This window comes from Oreochromis aureus, linkage group 4, assembly GCF_013358895.1.
Source record: "Oreochromis aureus strain Israel breed Guangdong linkage group 4, ZZ_aureus, whole genome shotgun sequence".
NCBI lineage: Eukaryota > Metazoa > Chordata > Actinopteri > Cichliformes > Cichlidae > Oreochromis > Oreochromis aureus.
This window is the reverse complement of record NC_052945.1, coordinates 30,403,837-30,428,686: the sequence shown is the minus strand read 5'-3', so window position 1 is coordinate 30,428,686 and position 24,850 is coordinate 30,403,837. Positions and strand designations below refer to the sequence as shown.

The following is a 24,850-nucleotide window of genomic DNA, read 5'->3' as shown; positions in this document are numbered from 1 at the left end:
CACAGGAAACTTTGAGGCACAGTGCAGTCAGATTTATTTCATTTTTCTTCACAACATTCAAGAAATTGGCACTTTGTTGTGCAGTGCAGTAATTGTAATGGTAACGTACGGTCACATTTCTAAGCAAACCTCTGCATTGTTTCCAAGTGTCTCCTGTGTATAATCCAGATGTGAATTTTAGGGGTTTTTAATGTAACTGGCTGCAGCCCAGTTGGTCTGCTTGATGGCTGTGATGTTGCTGCTAATGTAGAGAAATGTCCATTTGTTTGTTCAGATTTTTGTTTTTAATTTGTCCCAGATTAAATTTTTATGTCGGCCTGTAGAAGAGCTGAAGAAAAACATCATCCACCACACGTGCCTGCATGCATGCACGTGTGTAGGTATAAGCACACAGGGTCCCAAGATTAGAACCTAGCAAGTGCCAAAGTTGGGGGGGTGAAAGACAAATATTGCTGGTTAATGTTGTCAGAAAGCAGCGGTGAGGTTTCTTCATTTTGTTAGAGCTTTGTTGGACTTCACACAAAACCTGATCCACTGTATCAGAGAGCAAAAGTGTTTGATTTTGTACATGGCACAGCACTGAATGAGGTCAGGGTGACTGTGAAAACAAAAAAATCATGATCATAGTTCAAAGGTGTTCATTTCTCACTTTACCAGCCCCGAGGGTTACTGAAAGAAAACATCTGACATTGTTTATGCAATAAATTTGTGTCATTTGATTGAGTGTAAAGCCTGAGTCAGTCTGAGTTGCCCCTGCTGTAGGACTACAGTGTTCTATTGTTTTCATTGTGATTGTCTTATTATTATCATAAACTTGAGCCCTGTTTTCATTCCAAGCATGCCCTGGTCTCAGTGGTTTGTGTCTCAGCGTTCCACTTCATCACCTTTGAAGACATGTGAATGAGTCGAGCTAAAACAAATACAGGATCATAACGCTTCCAACAGTGCAACTTGAGGTCAGCTTCTGACTTTTCAGGTTCCCACACTCTGAGCTTCCTCTTTTAAAAAAACAGCTAAAGCTTCTCAAATCAAAGACATAACTGACAGAATCATTGGGATAATCTTCCCATTGGATCTTCCAAAGTTGAAAAATGCACTATAAATATTTTGATGAGCTAAATATTGTGTACACTTTAAACACATTTTCAAATGCCTCTGTTAGATCCTTGTGACCTGCAGGGTTCAGCAATACTGACTAAGATGAAGTCAGTGGAGACTGCCACACACTGACCTGAAGCATGGCAGACACAGTGCTGAACGATGGGAATTCAGCAGACATGGCAGATTCTTTCAGAAAAGACTCTCCAGAAGACCTGAGTCCTTATTTCAAAAAGCAAGAATCCTGCTATCAGTATGATATGCACCACTGCACCGCTAACTGAGGCATATTATGCTATATTAAAGCTATAAGAGTTAATAAATAGCAGTTCATACTTATTGTGGGGTGTGTATGTGTGTGTCAGTGCTTTGCTAATGTGCGAAATGAAGTCTGGTGCCATACATTCACAAGAGAAGCATTAACATCCTGCCAAAATGTTGCTTTTCGAGTCCTGAAGTACTGATGCAGAAGCAGATGATGGGAAATGGGCTGATTTTCTCATTAAGCTTCATTCATTTTTAATATAGAGTGCGTATAAAATGGCTCTGCTTGGTCACAGCACTATTAAGAGGTTTCTGCATATGGTTTAATAATTGGTTATTAAAATGTTTTTGAGCTATAACACATGGGTGAGATCATCATCCTGTGCACTGGTTGTTTGTTGTTCCTTAGCTGATTGATGCTCTCTGGGCAACAGGAGGAATCCGCTCCGGGCCGACGCTTCCGATGTTTCCCCTGAAACGTTTCACCCAACTGTAAGAGTAACACAACTCAAAGTACGCGGCAGCAGTCAACCAACATTAGGCTTTCCTGAGAGAGAAAGAAACACGAGATGGTAGAAGTCGTTCTCAATATTTTACATCTGAAAAATAAAGTAGATTAGCTTTAAAATTAAATTACAATTAAAAAAGACTGTGTGTTGTGTGGTTAAGTTGGATGGTTTTGTGTCACCCTTGCAGATGTATGAGCACAAAATGAAGATGTGTGGTCAGTTAAACATGTATGTCAGTGTGCTGTTTGCTTTCCAGGGGTGTCAAACATAAGACCCGTGGGCCAGAATCGGCCCGCTAAAGACATCTTGAAGTAGGACAAAGTTTTGGACTTTTAACTAGATTTTCAGAAATTTTACAGCTTGTCCTACTGATACAGACCTCTCGTGCACACATTCGTGGTACAGTAATGATTAAATGAAAGAAAGTTGCTGTTTTTATTGTTTGTTTGTTCTTATAATGTATCCAGACTAAACTACAGCAACATTTCTTTATTGTGTAGAAAAACTGAGACTTACTGCTGATGTTGCACGCGGGGGTTTTTTCTATACTGACAAATCTCAGAGATTAAATGTCCAGTTAAATGTCTCTATGCCAACAGAAAGGGGAATTTTATGCCTGATTTCAATAAACTGCTGCATCTATTTCCCATTTTTGTAGCACAGTAGTTTGGCGCATATTGTACACTGTAGGTCCATGGAGATGAGGACCTATCTACATTAGATAGGACTGAAGGACCAACACAGAGGCTGCATACAAGAAGGCTCGACTTCCTATAGAAGCTCAGATCCTTCAACACGTGCAGCAAATGCTCCATCAGATACTTTACTGCGGTCTGCCAAGGAAGCAGCTTTCGAGCTTGTGATGCTGTGGTGGAGAGGTCACAGATCAAACTGTTATCCAGCATGAATAATCCCGATCGCCCTCTGCACAGGAAATGTTTTATTCCACATGCTATCACTCTCTATGATACAATATATCTCTACAGTAAAGGTTAACCCATTCTTTTACAATACAGCCATTTGGCTTTTCAGTTTCCGAATCCTTACAGAGGATTTAAAAATCTATCAATCAAAAGTTTTTCAGTTGTTTTTTTGTTTTTGTGGAGGTTTGCTTGACAAATACTCGTCACATAGAGAACTTACATCACCTTTCTTCCTCATCCTGATGCTCGGTTTGCACTTTCACAGATCGTCCTACCCATGTCTTCCTGTCCAAATATATTGAGTTGCTGCCATGCGATTGGCCGACTAGATAATTGCGTTAATGAGCAGTTGACCAGCGGCCAGGGAGTGTATATAATTTATGGATTCATTTGATTAGAAAGCCTTTTCACTTACAGTGTGGTTCAACACTGAGCCCTCCACCAGTCAACAAAAGAATATTTTACCGTATGTATCATTTAGTCATGCGTTTCGTCACACTTTCCACTTTATAATTAACAGCTTTGTCTGTCATTTTACACATTTATTTCTTAAGGATTCTTCCCAGAGAGTCATGCTGACAGCATTTCTTCATCATGTACTCAAAATTGCATTTCTTTTTCAGTATCGCAGGATTAAATGTGTAGTTAGTGTAGTAAATTCTATATGACTTCCTTGCTTTATATCTTTCCTGGTGTGTAGATTCAAATATTAACCAAAAAAGTTTCAAATGGAAAATCAACACAGGAGCCTCTCTTTAAACTCAGTAAAGAAGCAGGCCGGACCTTGACTTTCTCTTTTTGTTTCATTGTGAATATGCTAGACTGCGAGCTTCCTGTGTGTTTGGTTTGGCATGTGTGCGCCTTTACAGCAGGTCACCTTGCAGACTATTAACTTGGCAGGCAAAACCGATTGAGATAGGGTGATATGAAGCTGTATCTAAAAGTCATCAGACCTCGAATTTGAATGTAAAAATGCCCATGAAAACAAAGTAATGTAGAGCTATTCTTCATTGTGTCACTCTCTTATTGGACAGTTGGTTTGTGGGTCATGTGCCACTTTTTATGCTTTTCCAGATCATTTTGATGGATGCTCTTTGAAATTCAACTTATATTATCCTCCCTCACACCAGCGCTGCTGTGATGAATAACTCTTCATTGTGAAGTCATTTTTCATGAAGCACTTTTCTTGTCATCTAAAGGGCAAATGGAACTGAAATGGAGGTCCACGCAGTTTGTTCCCACCGTCTCGTTCCTTTGTACGTATAAGTTGTTCTCTGTGCTTTTCCCACATGGATTGTATAGACAGCATCAATAGTCTGTGACGGTGGTAAGAGAACACACTGAATAACTGTATTTAACATGGTATAACGTTACAAAAATAGAATTGATGTCTAATTCCCACTTATTCTGAGCTTAAGTTTGAAAATGTCTCCCTCTGCTGAATGTGAGGCAGTGCTTCATGTGAACCTATTTCTTCTTATTTTCTGTTACATTCCATTCAAGTTTCATTTTATTTTTAGTCATGGTTAAAAAAACAAAAACAAAACAAAGAATAAGTGTAGCTTCATATAAAAAGCACACCAAAACATGAAATGTCAATAAAATATGATAAATTAGCTGTTTATTCCAATAAGTGCATGGGCTTTGTGCCACGTAAGGTGTTTATTACAATTTCTTGGTTCAAAAATGTATGAAATCTCTTTTGTCAGGCTGTGTGACAGTTTAAAAGAAAAAGACCTTAACTAATCCCACACTGAAGAAATTTACCTCTTACAGCAGCTCACAAGTCAGAAGGAAAAATCGAATCAAAGATATACCAAAAGACGGGAAAATCAAGCATTATTAAATCAAAAGTGTTTTATACTATGTACAATTGTGCGATATATACAATGAGTTTACATGTAATATTGATTTAATCCTGTGTACCAACAATACAGAAATAGGAAACGATAGAAATAGATGGAAATAGATAACAAACATTGTATTTATTCCTTGTTCTTGTAAAAAGTGGTTTTCTGTATAAAATAGCCAAACAAATCCGCTTTGCGTGTTGTGTCGCATATTTACGGCTGCTCGTTTTTGACGTCCCGCTGTAGCGCCCGTTACGGTAACAGGTGACGTCACTCCGACGGTGTTACGCCCATTGAGAAAAAAAGAAGGAAAAAAGAAAAAGAGAGCGAGAGAGAGTGAAAGAGCAAGTTTACTCTGCTGGACTCCGGGAGGCTGAAGCTCATCCTTGCCGCTCTCTCTACAGCGGAGGAACAAACCCGCAGCACCACATTAAACTGTGTTCAGAGTTGAAACTTTTCCAGCTTCAGAAGAAACGTCAGTGCTGAAGTTGGAGGTAACAAGGTGAGACTCAAACACAAGCAGCACAGTGCTGCTCTGTGAGCGTCGCGCGGCTAATTTCTGCAGCAGCTAGCTAATAGTTTTCGCCCCAAGGAAGCTGTCAACTTTTAGTTCACACCTGCTCGATAAATACTGTGGTTTCTGTAAATGAGCTCAGCGGACGAAATGTGTGTTTTTGATTTAAGCTCTTTTGTATTTGTAAGTTACTGGAGGCGCCAAAGTTCACTGATTTCCACAGTCTTTGCTTTCCATCAAGGATTGTGTTTTCCTGGCGCGAGCTGGCGTTCATTTCCTTTGGGGGGTTGGGGCTCAAAAGCATGCAAGGGGATACCAGTCTGAGCTAATTCTGTGTGTGTGTGTGTGTGTGTGTGTGTGTGTGTGTGTGTGTGTGTGTGTGTGTGTGTGTGTGTGTGTGTGTTTATGAAAGTCAGAGGCTTTCATTCAGAGACGTGAAAAGGCTTTTTCTCACCCCCCCCATTCAGAGCTAATGAAGTCCTGGAAGACGAGCATCTGTGGGCGCTTAAGAGCCGCATGATATTGCCAGTATCTATCAGCAGCTCATTATTGGACAAGTGCATGTTTGTTTTTCTCCGTATGTGTGTGGGTGTGAGTGCATTAGCCACAGAGGACAGCAAAGGTGGAGGATGATCCTGTGTTTTTGAGCCCTGATTCCTGCCTGTTGTTGGTTGAAGCAAGAAAAAGATCATTAGATGTGTTGAGTTTTATTGTTTGGTTGTGTGTGAAGAAAAAAAAAAATCCTCGATTTCTAAGGAAAGGTATTGACTGGCTATCATCACAGTTTCACTGAGGATGTGGTTGTCAGTTAAAGGCTGAGGTCCCTCCAGAGCTGCACACAAATTAGAGTGGGTTGCAGGTCTAGGGTTTTGTCCAGCACCTGCATGCCTGTGTGCATTTTTAAACTGTATAAGACGCCTCAAACTTCCCCCAACGTGAAAAAAATTCAAAGGTAGCACTTTGATATTTAAATTTCTGATGTATTTTGATCTGTGCCAGTCTACTTTATTGTTAAGTGCTTTATTGTGGTTTTTCTGTTTTTTTTTTGAACAACTTCTAAAGTAACACCATGACATTTGAGATGGCCGCTGAAGTGGAGTTAGAAATTCGCAGTAAACATTTAAAGAAGGATATTGTAAACACTGCATTCGATGTCAGGTTGACTGACGTGATGATTTAGCACGCTGTGTCAAAATATGAACGCCATCCTCGACCAGTAAAGCTGCACAGCAGAATGCAGTGAACCCAGAAGACACCCCCGTGCTGTTGGGGCTGTTTGTGATCTTATGTTGAGCTCTAACAATTCTGGATTTACTCATTTTTATTGAGTTCTTATTTATTGAATTTTCAGCCATGTCTTTCATAAGCTAGAGGGCAACTTACTGTGAAGAAACTACCCCAATAAATTTTGGAGCTGTATAATCAGCTGCTTCTCAGACTTGAACTCTTTGATTGCAGCTGGAGACGGGTGTGGTATTTGTATGGAACGCCAGGACTGCCATAATGAATTACTTAAATACACCATTAAATAATTAATTAAATGTGGCAATAATTAATTAAAATTGGAATTAATTAATTAAATAAATAGTTATGACACATGTAATTAATTAATTATTGACACATTTAATTAATTATGTATTTCACATTTTAATTAATTATTGACACATTTAATTAATTATTTAATGATACATTTATTTATTTCATTTTGGCAGTCCTGGCGCCTGGCTCTCACCATGAATTAATTTTATCTGTCAGCTTCACCCATCAAACTCAGAGGGTGGGGTTAACGCTGATCGACTCAAAACCATTGCTTTGGCCTGGTGGCCATTGTTTATAGCCCACAACAACCGGCAGAACTGAACTTTGAAAAACCCTGTTTGTGTGTCACCAAATACAGTTTTAATATTTTTTAGCCGAGAATGTAGTGGTTTAATCTTCATATGTCTGGTCGGTTTGTCAAGATACAGCCTCTTTGCAAAAGTGCTTGATGATTTCGGAGATGTCTGCCCAGTCTCACGGCAAAGCGTGGGATAGACCCGCTTGCCTCGCAAGCAATCGAGCTGTTGTTACCGCCGACAAAGCGCAGGCCCCGGTACACTGCTGTAATAACCCCGCTGACACTGACTTCTTTTACTGAGGTTATATTTATCGGGTGTTATTTCCTGATGTTCGTATGTGTCCTACGTGTTTCAGTCGCCAATTCTGAATTATAACTAACATTAAAAACATGTTTAAGGAGGAGAGAGAGCAAATAAATTCGATTAACAACTGATCTTTGGGTTTTGTTCAGTAATCAGCGTGACCTGTGTATAAACGTATAAAAAGAAAAACGTTGGTGTTTCCGTCATGTAGTAACTGCTGGCTTTAACTGTACAAAGGTTGTTCGACACTATGAAACACATACAGACTTCATGATGTTCGGCTAATATTTTTATCGTGAATATTAATCATGAGGGTAAACGGCCCTGTACACCACGGAGCGAGATCAGCATCTCTCCACGATATCTTCAGCTCTCTGAGTTAACCCAGAGTTTCACAGCTGACTATCTAACTGTCATCTACGAATATGTCACGGGTCATATCAATATGATTTTACAGAAAATCATCCTTATTACTGCCAACTATTCCAGAGACGTGAAATCTACAGCATAAAGAACACAAAAATATAGCAGTCTAACGCAACACTGTAACAGAGATGAACCGTCAGTTTGTCGCAGATCAAAGTGGAATGAAAGTGATTGGTTGAACAGGTGTTCGTGATCTGTGTTATCTGCATTTTCATCAGTGTAAGAGACTCAGCAGCAGATTAGAATAACAGTTATACATTTAATAAATTACCAAATGAATCCACGATCGAACCTGTTCCGACAATTTGAGTTTGTATTCCCTCAGCTGCAGACTCGCTGCTGTTTAAATGTTTGAGAGGAAGATTAGATATAAAGCAAACGTCAAACATAGACTCAGTCTGCGTTCACATTTGATATGAGGCCAGGACGGATAGTGGCTATGTCCTGTTTTAAGATCATACATGTAAAATTGTTGTCTGACCTCCGTCGATCCAGAGTCCGTGGTTACCATGGTTACTGCATAAGCAGCTATAATGTACGCAGCATGGGTGTTTATGTTTTCATTGCAAAAAAGAACTGTCTGAATGGTTAACTGAAGTTAACTTGGATAAATTATAGTTAAGGTATATCACAGATAACGCCCATGTGAGCTGTGTGACTGTTCACCACTGCACTGAAATCAGTAGGTTATTACTGAAATACACGTGCTATATCATACACTATGATATAAATAGGGAGGTCCTGTTAACATGTTTAGTTTTAAAGGACACCTTCCTGCCTTTAGTCTCATTCATGAGCAGTATTAGTTTTCTTCTAACATCCAGAAGTCTGCACGATGTGTTTCATAGTTTGTAACAAACCTTTTACAGTTAAACATAACATGACCGAAAAGAAAAGAGAGAGAGAGAGAGAGAAATCACACAAATTATATGTTAACCTCATTTATTTTTAGTTAAGTAAACTCTAAAAATTCTAGCAGATAGCTGGTGCTTAGAATACAGTTGAATAACTATTAAAAACAGATGATATAATATTTCTGTCCAGGTTGCAGTCTTCATGATGAACATGCTGTTGCAAACTCTGCTCCTCTCGGTGGAAATGCGCCTTCTCTTTCCTCTTTGTATAAAAACATTTTAAAAGTCAGTTTAATCTCAAAATTCACTGTTAAATCCAAAACACACCAGATAAAGAAAAGCGAATAGTTCAGTCTAACACATGTGCCAGTGAACCATTAAAGGTCTGTAAAACTATGCAGTTGTGAACTCAGCCAAACCGATTTGCTCAGTTGTAAATAAAACAGCGAAGTAAACGTGACCCGACAGACAAAACCTGAGTGAATTAAGTCCAGCGTTTAACCACTGAGAGCTAAAACTCAGGTGAGGTTTCAAAGCTGTGTGCGGTGATTGGACATCAGCCGCCGATAAAGTGGGTTTGCCTATAAACAGCCTATAGCTCCAGCAGCTCTGTGCTCGGGAAAATACTATACTTTACTTATCTTGTGCAGAAAAATGCGCTGACATTGCGTTATATCGAGCACCGACTGCCCAGTTAAACTGTGACGATCACCAGGTAACGTGGGCGTGTTTCTTGAATTAGCAGCAGGTGTTAAACAGCTGACAGGTGAGGAGGACGCATGCAGGTAAACTGAGGGCCTGCTGAGCTGATCGCTGGTTTCGTGAGAAAAATGTCAGCTCGTTCTTTATGTTACAGAAGCACAGAGACACAAGACCAGGCAGAAAGAGACGATCGTTCGGTGAAAATGAGAATATGCGAATGCAACATGTGGAACACGGAAAGTGGAATATGTAAACAAACCGGTTGACGTAACCCCCTCGGTGCACTCTGCATGCTGACTGTTAGCAGAGCAGTGAAATCTCTGAAAACATCTGAGCACTTTTGCAAACATGTTCTATGTTGACAACCTGACCAGACATGTGAAGATTACGGTAGCGACATTCGGCGTGTAGTTGGTGACAGAAAACGGGTATTTTAAAACTACACCACCACCATTGCTGCCTGTGATTTGAAATGCATTCTGGGACACCTGACTGCCTCAAGTCTACAGAAGCAATCGATTATCTAGGATCGACCTGTTTTGACTTACTTTGCACGGCAACCAATCAAATGTTAGAGAAGCTGCATGGGCAGCGTTAACCCCGCCCCCTGGGTTTGATGGGTGAGGCTGACAGATAAAATTAATTCATGGTGAGAGCCAGGCGCCAGGACTGCCAAATGAAATAAATAAATATATCATTAAATAATTAATTAAATGTGTCAATAATTAATTAAAATGTGAAATACATAAATAATTAATTAAATGTGGCAATAATTAATTAATTACATGTGTCATAACTATGTATTTAATTAATTAATTCCAATTTTAATTAATTATTGCCACATTTAATTAATTATTTAATGGTGTATTTAAGTAATTCATTATGGCAGTCCTGGCGTTCCATATATTTGAACCAGTTCTCCACCTGCTGTAGGTTCTGGTCAGAGCCTCCACCGTGTTTTACACATGGCGGTAGATACTCACTCATTTGAATGTCGGCAATGCAAGCTGTAGACGCTACCCTCATAAACGATAAGGGTGCCATCAGGCCACTTTAATTCTCACCAGTGGGTTTCTTTGTTTGTTTTTTATGGCTGTTCCTTTTACAGCTGTGAAGCCAGGAGAAGGAGCTTGTTTTGAATGTTGTTGTGCAATATGATCGGGTGTAATAATCTCCTGTGAGACATGGCTGTAGGCAGTAAATCACAGACAATGAGAGAGAGGTGTAAGAGCGTGAGGAGGGACAAAAGCAGATGGCAATCCAAATATTACAGTATGACTTTATTCTACATCTCATTGCAAGTCGTAATTTTTAGGTAGGTGTTTTAAACCTTTTCTTTAGATTTTTGACTCTGTTCTGCCTCAGCCCCCTTCAGGATGATGTTTGGTGGTAAAGCCTGGCTCACAGTCGCCAACCCAGCAAATTCCAAAATCGCTCGTCAGGTTCTTGACGGAGCAGTCATGTTGTTCCATGCTGTTCTAAATACAGCCAGCAACACAGGCAAAGAAAAATTAGTGCCTTAAATATAATTGTTGAATTGGGCAGTAAGATCTTTGTAATACACCAAAAGTATATGGACACAGTTTTGGAATTTCTCACCTTCTTGACAAAGCCAGTTATTTTTACTGGCCTCCAATTTTTATGCTACGCTAAGCTAACTGGCTTTTTAGGCACATTTCCAACATGTTAAAGTAAACATACACAAAACCGTAATTAAAATAGTTACCAATTACTTTCCTGTTGGTTTAGTAAATGCTCATTGCACTGATTATTTCATGTGTAAATGCAACTGTCCGAGTGTAATGCTTGTTTCTGTAGCAAAGTGCACTTAACATGATGATGCGTAACTAGAGGTGGAGAGAGAAGCCAGTGAGATACAACTGGAAGATAAAATGGGATAAAAGAGAGCGACTGATGTTTTGTGGCCTCGCTTTGTTAGTTCTTCCCTGTAAAGGTGTGTGAGTGCGTGCGTGCGTGCATTTTGTGCTGTTATGTTTCCTGTTGTTTACCTTGGGGGCAAATTCCACACAGCGTAGGGAATTATGACTGGAATGGCTCTTGCAATCTATGCCTAGCACATCGCCGCTCACACTTTGGAAAGCAGGAAGCACTTAGTTAAACCGGTAAATCTAACTTAAGATTTGCATGCAAATGTATCATGGCTGGAACTGTTTGCATTCGGGGGACACAGCGATACCGCTGGCTTCCTTTTCCGTGACTCTTTCTGGGTTAGCACGAGCCATCTTAGCAGCCATGGCTGAATATCCGTTATGTTTGCATGCACGTTAGAGTCAAGGCTACAAGGAGAATGTAAAGTTGGTCATCAATCAGATTTTGTTTTTCCAAACTTTTCAGCCAGACACATTGTCAGTGATATTTAGTTTGGACTAATGCTGCACCCTGAGAAGGTGTTTCCTGTCTTTGTCCCAGCATTTGGGCTGGTTATGCAGTGAAAGAACAGTCTCTGTGGCAGAGGTCACACAGACTTTGAATGACCTTTAATGACCTTTCCTTTGCACCTGTGCTCTACCTGGATACGTGTGATTTTTCATAGTCAGTAGCTGCTTCTCATCTGTATTATTTTTGTAAGAAATTAGCTGCTAACTACGTGTCACAGTAGTGTAAAAGCTGTGTATGAACGATGTACAAAAAGCAAACAGAAGCTTTTGTCTTTTACTGTCAACATGTTTAAAAAAACAAAAAAAAAACCCCACAAAATGTGATCCAGGTTTAGCAGAGTTAAGCTGTTGTGATAGGTTAGGTGTGGTATTTCCCCTCTACAGTAAGACTGTTTCACACATTCAGTTTATTTAAATATATGCAAAGTATCGGAAAATCTCACACCTGTGTGTGCTAATATTACTGAATCATTTACCTGATAAGGATGCACAGCTGATAGCATGTATCAATAACAATCATTAGAACTGTTTAACTGACCGACCTGTAATCATGTCAGCGTGCTGGATACATTTTCACACTTCAACTTTTCTTATTTGGAGCTGACACATAAATCATACTTTCGCATACTCGCATGTACAAATAAGTGCTGCCAGCTTGCCATCACCTGTCATACGATGCCTGTCAAATCCTGTCGCTAGCACCGATTGGAAGATTTGCAGACTGTGTGTCACCTGGAGCCAGCTCAGGGTTGTTAGATCAGTGGTAGTCAAAGTGATGGCAGTAGCTAGCTGTTCAATGACATTTTTACCTCATTTCCCCAATAATGTCTTAAAATAATGTCATCATTATTGAGATGACATTTTTTCTGCCTCATTCTATTTTCATATAGACACCTGCAGCAAAGATGCGTCTGATTGCATGCACATAAATTCATGCGTGGACTGGTTTGTGTGTCTGCGTGTGTTTGGAGTGGGAATACTGATCTGTCATCACATGACAGAAAGCAAGAGGATATTTTCGACTTCTAACTGCTGGTTTGATTTACAAATTAGAGTGTTATGTGACTGCATTTGCAGAGATGCTTGTCTGCCTTTATGTATTTATTGTGGCACATTTCTCTCACCTATATGCTACTGTGGTTTTAATGTTTTGGTCCCACACTGGGTTTAATGTAGGGTGGAGAGCAGTACTCTGATGGGTCCTCCTCCTCGTCTGGCCTACGACGAGGTAGATTTGGTCTGCAGTGAGTGACTCAACCATCCTGAAATGCACCTTTTCAAAATAAACACAGACGACTGATGACAACGGATAACGACACAGACAAGAACGGCGTCAGTCATAAGCAATCCCACAGAGCGATGATAGGACTACTGAGGGGTATTACCAACAAAGTTCAACACAGCAAAGCTTACTTTGCATTTGCTGGCTCAACAAATTCTAAAAACCCAGCTAGGTAACAAGTATCATGATGCTGGCTATCAACTTTCCCTGTTAAGCTGGCCTTTCTGCTTCGGGTTGCGAGCTTGCTCTCATAAAAATTAGCATTTTGCAAACGTTAAAACGTTTTGGGACAACCCCCCCAAAATGTCATTCTTCTTAAACCCGAAATGATCCCTGTAAGTGCCGCCTACTCTAGTCAGACATTATCAGATGATGACGTTCAGTGTTGCTGTTTATTTCTAAGATTGCTGCACATTAGAGCTCTGAAACTTTAAACTGGATTCATTTAGACATTACATGTTAATGTCCCAGAGCCGAATAAAGGAGGCATGGAAATCACTTTAGTTTGTTGCACATCAAATTGTAATATTGATTGAGCAGGTATTCATGGTGTGTCCTCTGTTGTAGTAGCTGCAGTTCCAGCAGTGTGAAAGAGACTTGGCAACAGACTCGAATCAAGTACAACATGTATACATTAATGTGACAATGCAATGCTTCATCCAGTGGTTTTAGTAAGATACAACTCAACAACTTAAATTATATTCCCCTGGAAGAGAATCTGTATCAAATTTAAAACATGCTGTAAAGACCAGAAGAGTTAAAAACAAACCAAATCTGTGAACAGATTTTATTATCAGTATAAGTTACCATGGTGATTTAGCCAGGTAAAAACCGAGCCTCTCTCGTGGCACAGAAAACTCTGACTTAAAGCTAGACCTGGTTTGTTAATCCAGTAATCTGGTTTCATAGTACACTCCTCTGGACTATGGTTCAGATCACCGCCAAAACCCACAGTACACAGTTCTTTTATATGCAGTTGAACAAAATGCCGTGAGTGACTGGAACAAAGGGCAAGTATTACCTTATATGTGTGCAAGTTTTCATTTCTCTGCTAGGGAATCTTTGCTTTTACAGGCCATGTCTTTGTTATCATTCACCTCTGTAATGGTGAGTCTGTGCATTATGTATCCTGTAACTGACCTCAATAACTGCTCTCGTCTTTTTCATCATTCTAGTTGCTTTAAGGAGTGAGTCGACGGAGCTAGCTTTGTGTGGAAACACAGCTAGCCTGTTTATTCAGCTGATTGTTTGTTGTTTTTTTTTAAATGAAGATGTAGGGCTGTGCTCAGCCATTGTAGCAAGAGATACTTTACCTTACAGGACAACAAACATGAACTATAGATTATGATGCTGTAAATAAACAGAATATGAAGTATTTCTTAAACATATGCAGCAGTAATATTAATCCATCATCTCTGCTTACCTTTGTGTAAAAGTCATCTGACGCCACTGATGGAAACATACAAAGCCAACAAACAATTTAAATGATAATGGACTCTTTATGCAGGTGAACTCCTCTCTCGTAGCGCTTACGTTTGTTATTCTTTGTTTAGACATGCCATGTTGGTTGGAAGGGACTTTCCTGGCTGACAAGGAGCCATTTGGGTGTGACTACATTAGTAAATACCATTTGCAGTAATTACAAGCAATCTGTGATTCAATATTTGATAGAGATCTGTGCATTTTCCTTTGATTTCTGTGTTTGAGTAAATGTAGCCACCACAGCTTTAGAACTGCTGGTGAGTTAACTCTGGCTTTGGTTAAAACGCTTTGGGACCCCCAACCCCCCCAAATTTCCTCTGTCAAGGAAGATGCATTTTGTGGGAAGCTGTAAAAGTATACATGTGAGCTGAGTGATGGTACCACAGGATCAGGTTGCACTGTTTGACTTGGATGTGTATTTTGTTTGTCTGCAGCAGGGTCTAAAGTGAGATTCTCTAGACCTCCAAACATAAAACACACCTTACTTAATAAATATACAAACACATTTTATCCCCATGATCTTACAAGCTTTAAAGTTTCATATTTGATTTGCAAGTATGGCTAATAATTACTGCTAGGACATCATTAATCACACCAGGCGATAAATCAAAATGTGGCTCTTATCCAAACTGTCAACAGCAATAAATTTGTGCTCCATTCAGAGAAAGCTGCATTGCTCAGTGACCCCACAAACTCCCCTCACTCTTGTTTTCTTAGCCTTTCTCACACAGCTACAGTTTCTCTTCCTCACCCAGGCCTACTTTTTTCCCCTCTCCATGTCTGCCACCCAGCTTTGCTGTCCAAAGTGTTTTTAATCAGCCTTTTTGCCAACAACCCCCAACTTCCCCGCATGCTAACTTCTAAGGCAGCTTTTTTCTTTTTTTTCTTTTTTTCCAACTTGCTCGGGCGAGGGGGGGTACGTCCAGTTTAATGGGCCGTGACGCCAGGTCTGTTATGCAAATACAGGCATAACCCCGATTCACCCAAAGGCATGTACGCGGACGAGTAAGGCCTCTACTAAACGCTGACATCTCACAGATTCCAAAACTGCAGATTTTGTCATGCTCCGAACAAAATTCACTGAACCAACAATAAACGAAGACCAAAGTTACGCGTCACATTTGGAAAAACAGTAGCACAAACTTTGTCTTACTTGTGCTGTCTTGCATCCAAAACAAATGTTCACCGCTTCGCAGTAACGTTACCGTGATTCTATTGGCTCAAATGATTAGAAGGCGGGCTCAGTCGTGTAAACCGGGCAATAGAAGCCGAATTTACTGCTCCGCAGAATTTAAAATCGGACTGACTGATTTCACTGTGCAAAAACGAGGCCCGTCATGTTTTATGAAAATGTGTCGACATCTAAACCTCGATGTTGTAACAAATTATAGTTTTATCTGTCCAAAGGATCAACGGGAATAATTTCCGTATCCAACATCGACCATTTAGGTGTCCGATTTCTTGCTGGATGCTCTGAATGATGTAAAAGTAAATGATTACGGGGGAAATGGATTCACTGCAAACTTCATTTCAACATTGTTATTAACAGACGTGTAATTTAACGATTAATGAGCTTTGTGAGCAGGCCAGCAGATGTAATTTTCAGTTTCTGTGCCCTTATTGTAGACATAATTATTTTAATTGCTCATTGTTTGTTTCATGTGTTGTGTCCAGAGCGCTCTAATGGTTTCTGTATCCAGTAGCTGATGATCGCTACCACTGAGAAGCACAGACTGCCTATTTTCAGTGGATTTATCAAAATGAGAAGATGAATCCACGTTTGCACTTTGTTCAAATATTGTCTCAACTTCAAACATTTCATCTTTTTGGATGGAAAAAAATAGATAATGAACATGGACAAAAATGTACTCCACTATTTAAAATCAGACCTGGTGCTCATGACTCAAACCACCTTAGTTTTAGTGCAGAGCCGTCTTATCGAAACGCTTAAACATTTACGGCCTGCTGTTGTCTTTGCCACTGAAGTGAGAGACTTAATCACTCCAAAATCTAAAGAGCTCTCCAAGGTCAAAAACGTTTGTGGATGCCCTTCAGTGCGGCGAAGGATATTCATTCAGGTCGAGAGCAGAGTGATACTTACACTCCGCCTGAACCTGTTTTCTCAAACCTTCCGTTCTTGAGCAGTGGGTCCTAAACACTAAAGCAATGTTGTTGCTGCTTCTAGCTGGTTTGAAGTGGACAGGACTCTGTTAGGAAAATAAAACGAGTATCTGAAAAATAATCAGTCTGCGAGGACAATTTAATGCCAAATGCATAAAACCTGTTGTTGGTTGTTTACTTGGATATACTGTCATGTTATAGAGAAGTACCCATGATTCAGTTAGACAGTTATCAGTTTGCTAATCCAGTATTGATCCAGCAGTATATTGATCTTTTGCTGTCCCACATCAATAACCATTAAATCTGCTGGTCATTTATTTCAAACCATATGTTTGAATCCTCATAATTGCAACCTTCGCACTTTAGATATATACATACACATTAACACATATATATTTAAAAAAAAAATACTTTAATATGAGTTAAGTGATATGAGTGATTATTTCTCCTTTGACCCGACCTTGATATGATCTTGCTTACCCGCTGCTTTAAGTTCTCTTCAAGCGATGTAACTAAATTACCCAAATCACTGTTTTCTGGAGCTTGTGGTTACTGCAGTGTGGAAATTGCACAACCAAAATTGCAGTAGAGCAGAAGTGGCACCAAACATATGATTGTGTCAGTTTTTTTATTGGCTGTTGTAGCTGTGATTCTGGGCAATCTGAAAGCCAAGCATAAGAATCCCAGTACACCAGTAAGAGGCAACATTACTGTATGTTGCAGTGAGCCTGTGCTGCTGTTTAACTGGATTCCAGTGTAATATGTTTGATCAGCGATGCTGTGGTGCATACCAGATAACTGGTTTGATATTTATAATTTCAGTGTTCATATAACATTAGGTGGATTGTTACATGTTACAGTGAAGAACCTTTAAAGAAGACAGTGTTTAAATTCACTTAGTTTACCCCGGTCAGTATGACCCTCTGGGGGGGATGTCACCCTCTCTTTCTTTAAAGATCCATCAGCTTATGGGAAACTCGGCATCCCTTTCCGTTTCTCCAGCCGTCTGTGCATCATAATGTCAATATTTTCCAGAAGATTTATGCTTGTAAGATACACATGGGGAATGACGGGAAGTTATGACCCTAAGGAGGAAGAAAAATACTTACACATGGTGTTCAAAGGTTTCAAGTTTCTTACTTTCTATACATCTTTCTATAAAGTTATCTTTAATTTTTTTCTTGTTGTTTTGGGCAAAAAATATATCACCATAAAAGATGCTATAAAAGGAGAATGTTGGCTGCCCATATGAGCTTGAAGAGATTCAAAATGCAAATCACATATGGTGGTAAAAGCATTTCCCCTGTCCAGTGACTGAACAGATCGCTTCCTTTTTCCTACTTTATCCAGGAAGTGCTAATCACCAGCTGTGGTTATGACACCCACAGGAGAGGGCAGAACTGTGAGGATGTTAGCCTAAAGAAAAGGAAGAATCCTTCAGCTCCCCTGTGGAGTTTTCATGTAAACAAACAGAAGTATAATCTGAGTCTGCAGCATGTGTACAATATAAACACAGTGAAGACCTGCTTGTAAAAAGATTGTTACAAAGCCTGTTTGTTCATGGGATATAATACAGTATTGCATTAGGATGCAAAAAAGTAATAATTTGGGTATTATATTTTGCTTTATTTAAAATTAAGGAGATAGTTTATGAGCTTAAAGATTAACAAAAAGATTTTTATTTAAAAGCAACAAAAATAACAATAGAATCAAAAGCGATGTCGTGACTCCTCACCTGCTCTCGACCACAAGAACCCACAAGAATAAATCACTGCTTCAAATGAGCCACTTCTTTTGATTTCTGTGTAATGATCCTCATCAATATACAAGAGACACGGGTGCCTAAAGCCCATGAAAACATTGTTTTTATGCTTTTTATTTTTTAAGCAATGTTAAAACAGTATGCTAACGTACCAAAAAATCTTTTTTTTTTAAGTGGTATAATTCTGACACTTTGTGCACCAAGGACAGTATAATGCTGTTTGAGTCCAGCTCTTTTAAATCAAGAAAAATGTAAAACTCTCTCATGTTAAAATGAAAGCTGCAGTAATTTAAGTGAAAAAGTGAGTTGAGTATAGTAACTTATAATAGCTGCTAACTGCGCCTGCTTGTTTTGGTGCCAAACTAGTCCCTAGAAAGAAATAGTTGCATATGAGTGTATCTGAAGGTGCAATTTTTGATACTGGAGGCTTTTTGGTTTTCTATTGTAGTCTCAGTTCTGCATTAGCTGATCACTTTTAAAAGAACTTAGCTTGAACTTAAACCCTAGAAGCCTAACTGACCCATTTTAAAATGTATGTATTGTTTCAGGTCTGTGTCTGGGTGACTATGGGCTCTAAGAGGTGGGGGAAACAGGGGTGACATGCACCTGGAAGATATACGGTTCCTCGGTGGGTGGGGGGGCTCAGCTCTGTAGATGCATTCATACGGCTCCTCGTGTAAACAGGTGTGAAGCAGGAGTTTGCTGACGGTCACGGTCACAGTCTGCGTAATGTTTAAAACACCAAATCCAGTGACGCACATCGGGGGAGTGAGTCATCAAATTGAGGGATCGGGACCATCTTTTGCCGTCACACACATGCAAGCGACTTTCAGCCACGCACGCATCCACAGTACCACAAACACACCCACCCACTGTGCCTTCCAAAGAGAGCTTCATGTGCTACGCTTAAGGTTGCTTTCTGCATTCAACACAGGCTCATAGTGTTTGTAAAGCAGATTACGTTATTCTTTGTGTGCGCGCATTGAGGTCTTCAATAAGGGGCCTGGAGCCATTTGCATCCCCCGTCCACTTCATTCATCTCGACCGCTTAAGAGTGGAGATGCAACAATGACTCTGCCTCCATCAGCTGCAACGGCTCAAGGTCCTCTCAGAATGTCGCAGTGCAGATGCAAACATGTGACCGTGGTTTATGTCAGCTAGGAATCTTTAACTCCGTGAGACCAGTGCCAGGCTACAGGAGATTGAAATCAAACTCCTTGGCCTTTTGCCACTGTTTGCAGAGATTATACTTCAAACACTAATTCAGTATTGGTGAGTTAAGTTTTGACGTAAACAAAAAAAACAAAACAAAAAAAAGCGGTACATTTAAGGGGCTGTTTTGTTCATACCTTTTATACCTTCCTGGCGCCTCACAGGGGTGAATGATAACTGAGTGTTTTGTTTAGGGGGGAGCTGAGCTGTTGACGGTAGAAGTTATTGTAGCTAGGGATGTGATGGTTATTAGCTGACTGAAGGATTCAATATTGCAACCCCTTGTTGGGGTTTTTTGTTTAAATGAATTAGTAATGTTATCACTATATTACAGCGGTTGTGTAACACAGCAGACACACTCCTGCATTACAGATCTCATCTGCTAATACACAGATTGGATGTTGTCAATGAGAAAGATGAAGAAGTATTTTGATCTATTAAGTATTTGGATGCATTTTGTCAAAATAAGCAGACATATGGGTTAGGGGTGGATAATATAGCCTCAAAATAATATCACAATATTTCAAGAAAATATTTCTATTGATACAGGAAAAAAAATGTTTATTGGTGTTTGCAGGCAGCGGGATTTATAACGACGTAACCTTGTAAGGCTTGACTTGTCCCATTATTGTGCACAGTAGGACATGTAAATGCGTTGTATTGTTTAAGCAATAATATTGTCATATGGCCTTTTTATATCATGGAAAAATTTATACTGCCTGAATTATAATCTGTCACAACCCTTACAGAAGCATTCATTTGGAGCAGTACATAACCACATTGCCTAATAACATATGGATATTGACCTATGAGTAAAGAAGGCTGCTAATGCTCTCACTACTAATGCTATCCACGCTCTGAGTAATAAAACTAGTTCTTTTAATTTCCATGTAATAAATCTAAAAACAGTGCTGCATTCCTGTACAGAGTCTCGATGGAGGACTCGTTGGAACAGAAATGAAGTCGCGGTGGTGACGGCACACTGGCAGTTTTGAAATGTTAACTATTAAGCTACAATTTTAGCCACAAAGACAAAAAAATTATCCAAAAAGCTTTTCCTGTTTTTGCTGTCTCACCTTTAACAAGATGACTAAACCGGAAATGCTCCCAAATAGTTGACAAGCCACACTTTACTGGACGCTGGATAGTCACCATGTTTAACAGCTCACTACGAGTGCTCTTTGGTGACATTTTTGTGTATCGATGTAATAGTAAGACCAGCTTTCTTTTTTGTTTTCCTCAGGATTCTTGGATTTATAGTTACTGTTTTTAATCTTAAAAGGGTAACTTTAGTTTAGTAACAGTGAATATTGGTCAAGCTGCATTCCTATTCTCTTGTTCCTGATAGATACTCACAGTATGACACCAGTCTTGCAACATTACAGTTAGCAAGAAAGCTAAATGGCTCCTTTAAACAGCTGCTTTTTATTGCTAAGTGCAGCTTTTGGGCAAAGCTAAAGGTAAAATGTTTCAATCTGGAGCTCAGAAACAAAGAGGAGACTGTTCTGTGTTCAGTTACCTGGACATAGTTGTGTCACCCACAGTAACAGTTTTCCAGCCTTGGAGTCTCCAAGTTTCTGCAAAGTTCCTGTTAATTTCATGTCGGCTCAGTTTCCTTACTTTGCCTTCGTGTCATCTTGTCCTCGGTGACATTTCATCTTCCTCTGCCCCCCAGTGTGAACGAGGAACTGAGTGTACCTCTGAGAGAGCAGCAGAGACACAAACTAGAAGGGAAGCAGGGGGGTAAAGAAAAAGATGAAGCAAGGGAGGGATGGAAAAGCAAAATTAAAATGTTTACTTTCCCACATGGTAATCCTATTATATCAACTCTCCTTTTCCTTCTCTCTAACACATTTCCATCTGTCATCTCTATTTTTTTTTTTTCTTTTAAATGCACACTGTACTGGTTTGACCTCATGTTTGGTATGATTTCATTTTCTCCCCTTCCATTTCCTGCTCTCGTATCTCTATTGGATAAAAGGCCGATTGATTATATTCGATGTTCTTATGGGTGCCGGATATTCCCATAAAAGCTTTCAAAGCAGAATTTCTCGTCCGTCAGTCTCTGCACTGTATTTGATGCTCTTGTGTCTTTGTTGGTCCCTGTTTCACTGGTTCTTCACACATTTATTTTTAAAACAAACCGTGTACCACAGTACAGGCAAGCCACACGTCACGTGTTAGCTAAAGACGGCAAAAGCACGAGCCAGCAGTGCTGTTACAAGGCAACATGCGGTGTAGTGAGGTTGCCGCTACGGCCCAACAATCAGTCTGCAGTAAAACTGGTGTTTGTTTTTACAGTTTGGATTTGTACACATTAACAACAACATGTCCACTAAAGCAGTTTGGGATATGTCACTTCATAGTCAGGAATCTCCTCTGACATAACTAAGAAATCCGACGATCCCAAAATCCTGACAACTTTGTGGAGTAGCTCCAGTCAGTCACCTGCTGCTGTGTTTGTTTGCACCACCTCATGAAGTCAGTCAGTCTAGACCGGCAACCTGCATCAACACTTCCACGCTTAAATGCCAGCCCACCTCCGAGAGGGTCACATGATGTGGGATGACTTGCAAAGATAAATGTGCCACCGTTGGTCTGAATGATCACGGTCAGTGAGCTTTAACATTGCTTAACATCGTCACAGTTGGCCAATCATTACTCGTGTAACCCTGAGCTAAATTGCAAATGAGTTTATTGCCAAAATCTCAATTCAGTTTAGGTCTGATGATTCCAGGACTTTGATAGAATAAGATTAGAGATTTCTTTCTCCCTGTTCACCCAACAAGTTCCTCCACGTACTTCAAACCTAATTAAAATGTACTGGCACTAATACTAGGAGGGGTGCAGGAGAAAATCTCTGAAGGCTCTTGGGTGGCTAGTACAGAAAATCAGCACGTAGCACTTTTGCTCTTATAGAAATGTCAAGGACCGACACTGTAACACTGAGATTTCTGTGGGTGCAGCTGAAGATGAACAGACGTCACCTTGAGGAGGCTGTACCTCTGAAACTACCAGTAAACAGTGACAGAACCTGTATGCATTTGTTTCTGACTTGCATAGTACAACAACCTCATCACATGGACACTGTTTATCACACCAAAGCTGGCTGTGTGTGGGATTCAGCCTGACAGACAATGTCTGCGTGGACTGTGTGTGGCGCTGGTATTTGCTGTGTCAGCAGGGTCTCTGGGTGGCGTGTTGTCCAGAGAACTATCATGGAAAATTCCACTGGACATAGGTTTTATCTAGTGTGTGTGTGTGTGTGTGTGTGTGTGTGTGTGTGTGTGGGAGAGATGATATAGAGTGGCTATTGTTTGAGTTTGTAAGAGAGACAGAGAAGTGGTCCCACTGCACGGGTGAAATCCATGCGAACATTTTGTGTGTTGAAAATATTGTTTCAAACTCATCTATTTGTAATGCAGCCGTTCATACCAACCGCGTAATGTGGCTGGACAAATTTGGGACATTTAGTTTTCCCAACCAAGCTTCATTGATTTATGGTTTGTTTGTTTTGGTTTTTTTAATACAAATAAACTGATCTGACCAATCAGACCACTGCATTTGGCAACAAATGCACTTGTAGATGAAAACGTGCTTCAGTACTGAATATACAATGATATATAAATGGTAAAATAATACTGTTTTACCTCAGACACACAGCTAGAAGCTGCTTTGGGTAAGTCAGCTCTCTATGATTTCTCTGCCTCCTTAGATACGATGTCAACTCTGCCAACAAGAGCTCAAACTGCCTCACTGACATCCTGAAATATGTATGAAGTCTGTGGTTATACAGCTTCAGTCCTGGATGAAACCGTGCTGCCTTTCATGAGAATGGGATGAACCCAGAATCTCAGTTTCTTCTGTTTTTTTCCAGGCAAAAAAGCAGAAAAGTTAGTAATTGGTTTTTGGGGTTGTTTTGTGAGAACCTCAAACATGGTTAACGATAATTTTTATAACTTGAAATGAAAATATAACCTGTAGATTTCAAAACTTAAGCCCAAATTTTGCAAACAACAAAGTTGTATACAACTATTGATATTAAAATGCAGCCAATGCCTCAGACGTTTTTTGTACAGAAGTGCCTTTGGTGGCAAATTTTTGACACACAACTACACTGAACACTAACTACACTACAATATACACTAGCTATACACTCCAGACATGCTAAATGTCACAAATCTGTCCCCTCAAAAGTCACTGTCACTATCGCCCTCCCTTCAAAATGCACAACTGCAGCTTAGGACACAGCGGACAAGAAGTCATTCCTGTTGTCCTGCATGTCTGTAGTTTGAATTGAAGCAGAATCACATGCTCATATACTTGAGGATGCATGGACTACAACACACACTAGGATGCTTATGTGTCCATATATGTGCTGTAAGTCAGTAAGTGCTGAACTTCCTTTGAAATTCTAAAGTGTTGAATAACTGAGATATTATTACTAAATTTATATCAAACTTAATCTGCGTCATTACACTTTCATGTTCATCAGCATCGCAGCAGGTTACCAATGCTTTGCGACACAGACTCGCATGGCAGCTTTTCAAATTGATAAAATTAGAGTCCAGCTTCTTCGTAGATTGGGTGCCAATAAATAGAGCCTTCTTAGTGAGTGACAGCTGGATGCTGTCTTATTTAAATCTCTGACGTCTAGAGTGTGGCGTTCCCCTGAGAGATGGATGTAGCCAGCTTTGTTTGTTTGGTTTTTTTTCCCCCAGACCCGAAGGATCGAGTGTAAGTGATCTGCTAAGGCTTTCAAGTGACGCACAATCACAGATGAAGATTTTCCAATCATTGCTAAGTAATACATTTATGCCACCAAAATCAGAGCTACTGTGGGATCATTTAAGAACAATAAAATCAGTGGATTCCTTTGAGTCTGGGGGGATAAAAACATCAATATGAAGCATTTTGGATGCAAGAGTGTTCAGATTTCAGTAGATGTTGATGAGGGCTGTTGGACTGATCTGGCAACTCTGAGAAGTTATTCATGCTAAAGGGACCAGTAATTTCTAAGGTCAAGGGTGCATACGCTTTCCACTAAAGAATATTGCAGCTTTAACTTTCAAACATTAATAAAAGAAATGATCATGTTTCTGTGTAGTTTCACCAAGTATGACAAGTTTTCAAGGAGGATAAAGTGTTTTCTTATTCAAATAAATATTAATCTTAACAAAGCAACACATCCCGTGGACTACACTTTGACCTTAACTGTATGCACATACACACTTTGTTTAGTGGCATCATAAATTGTTCGTCTTCGTGAGCAGATGATTCATATGTCGGTCAAACTGACAGTGAGCATAAA

At 39.8% G+C, this 24,850-nt stretch overlaps 1 protein-coding gene across 1 annotated transcript in view; it reads left to right on the top strand.

Annotated features, from left to right (window-relative positions):
• Window positions 1-4,936: 4,936 nt before the first annotated feature.
• The window catches only part of carhsp1 (calcium regulated heat stable protein 1), a 30,315-nt gene continuing 10,401 nt past the window's right edge, over window positions 4,937-24,850 (top strand). The window contains exon 1 of the mRNA XM_031726019.2: window positions 4,937-5,146. The gene's annotated coding sequence lies outside the window, so the exon portion shown is untranslated. The remainder of the gene's footprint in view (window positions 5,147-24,850) is intronic.